The sequence below is a fragment of the Salmo salar genome, chromosome 18 (assembly GCF_965601325.2).
Source record: "Salmo salar chromosome 18, fSalSal1, whole genome shotgun sequence".
In the NCBI taxonomy this organism is placed as follows: Eukaryota; Metazoa; Chordata; class Actinopteri; order Salmoniformes; family Salmonidae; genus Salmo; species Salmo salar.
In genome coordinates this window covers 92,341,161-92,343,535 of record NC_138308.1, presented here as the reverse complement: position 1 = coordinate 92,343,535, position 2,375 = coordinate 92,341,161, and the positions used below count along the sequence as shown (strand labels likewise).

At 39.5% G+C, this 2,375-nt stretch overlaps 1 protein-coding gene across 1 annotated transcript in view; it reads right to left on the bottom strand.

The window, feature by feature from the left end:
• The window catches only part of naa40 (N-alpha-acetyltransferase 40, NatD catalytic subunit), a 15,840-nt gene continuing 13,465 nt past the window's right edge, over window positions 1–2,375 (bottom strand). The window contains exon 8 of the mRNA XM_014156692.3: window positions 1–2,375. This exon is cut by the window's right edge and continues 974 nt beyond it. The gene's annotated coding sequence lies outside the window, so the exon portion shown is untranslated.

Sequence of the window (2,375 nt, the reverse complement as noted above, 5' to 3'; positions counted from 1 at the left end):
TCAAACAAGTTTCCTTTATTTGTAACATACAAATAAACCACTGACCAGGCTGAAATGACCGGTTTGTTTTTTCCTTTCATCGTTGTCAGTTAATAATGAAATCAGTCACAGGACAGGTACACTCATTGTCCAACATTGAGTTTAAACGTCATTTTTAAAACCTAAACAAATGTTTTACCTGTAAAAAGCAAATAGAAACCAATCCAATGAATCTGTAACAGATTATATACAGACAGAGACAATGATGGATAGAAACAAATAAAGAGAGTTGATGACGAGGGGAGATATTTAAAAAGGTCTGATTTTTATTTATTTTTTTAATTATGAAGAAACGTTTATTCCCTAAACTAAATGATGTGATCTGCACTCCTCCCTGCAACACCTGACCAAAGCCACCAATCCAGGCAGCGGTCTCCAAGATACAGCTCTCAGATCAGATTCCCTCCCACAACCCTAACCTACAGGGGGGGGGGGGGCTTTCAACCCCCCCAACCCAACAGAGTTGGTGCTAAACAAGTTGCCCCTAACCTCTAGAAATCCTATTTCTATAAGAAGCCTATTGATGTAAGTGCCGAATGACCATTTTAGGACTTCCATTTCTATGCCCTAAACACTGATCTCAGGTGAGGAATGATGTCACCTCCCCCCCCCCCCCCCCCTCCGGGCCGGTTTCCAAGATGAAGCCTAGTCCTGGATTTAAAAGCATTAAATTAATTTTTTTAGTCCAGGACTAGGTGTAAATTTTGAGGTTGGGAAATCTGATCCTAGATCTGTGGTTAGGGGTGTCTTCTTTCCCCAAACTATTTGACCGCAACACAGTTGCTAAGAAACACGAAGAAGAGATGGTTGTTAGTGTCAGTTGGGATTTGAACCTGAGACAGACATGGTCTGTAGAATATTATCTGGTTGGAAAGTAGAAAACAAAACGAGTGATTGTACTTACCTGACAGTTTATTTTATACAATGCACAAGAAAAAAAATGTCAACGTTTTTTTGTTTCTTTGTTGTTTTAATAAAGCATTAAACTTCGAGCCTGGGTGAGATGCCAGAGTTGAGTTTCTTACCGGTCACTGGGGAGATATCCCAAATATAACCCTATTCCTTAGTGCACTACTTTTAACCAGAGACCTATGGGCATTAGCATGCCATTTGGGATACAGACACACAGCATAGAGATGGGTTTCTAGTATCTCTATGGGAAACCTCTCAATCTGGCAACCCAGATCTGCCAGCCACTATACCCTGAAGGTTTCTGTACATTAACAGACATGGGTTTCTAGTATCTCTACGGGAAGCCTCTCAATCTGGCAACCCAGATCTGCCAGCCACTATACCCTGAAGGTTTCTGTACATTAACAGACATGGGTTTCTAGTATCTCTACAGGAAACCTCTCAATCTGGCAACCCAGATCTGCCAGCCACTATACCCTGAAGGTTTCTGTACATTAACAGAGATGGCAACAACTACTACCCTACGGCCCTGTTCAAAAGTAGTGCACTATATTATATATATGGTACTGAGCGCATGTGTGTGTGTATATATAGTACCAGACAAAAGTTGACACACCTAGTCAGTCCAGGGTTTCATTATTTATAAAAAATAATAAAATAAAAACAATTCTACATTGTAGAATAATAGTGAAGACATCAAAACTATGAAAATAACACACGGTAACCAAAACATATATATATTTTACATTTGAGATTCTTCAAAGTAGCCACCCTTTGACTTGATGACAGCTTTGCACACTCTTGGCATTCTCTCAACCAGATCATGAGGAAGTCACCTGGAACAGGTGTGTCTTGTTAAAAGTTAATTTGTGGAATTTATTTCCTTAATGTGTTTGAGCCAATCAGTTGTGTTGTGACAAGGTAGGGGTGGTATGCAGAAGATAGCCCTATTTGGTAAAAGACTAAGTCCATATTATGGCAAGAACAGCTCAAATAAGCAAAGAGAAACGACAGTCCATCATTACTTTAAGACACGAAGGTCAGTCAATAAGGAACATTGAAAGTTTGTTCAAGTACAGTCACAAAAACCATCAAGCACTATGATGAAACTGGCTCTCATGAGAACCACCACAGGACAGGAAGACCCAGAGTTACCTCTGCTGCAGAGGATAAGTTCATTAGAGTTAACTGCACTTCAGATTGCAGCCCAAATAAAATGCATCAGAGTTCAAGTAACAGACACATCTCAACATCAACTGTCCAGAGGAGACTGTGTGAATCAGGTTACTACATGAATCCATGTGTGTTACTTCATAGTAGTGATGTCTTCACTATAATTATACAACGTAGAATTATTATTATTTTTAATTAACAAAAGCCCTCAAATGAATAGGCGTCCTAACTTTTACTGTGTGTGTGTGTGT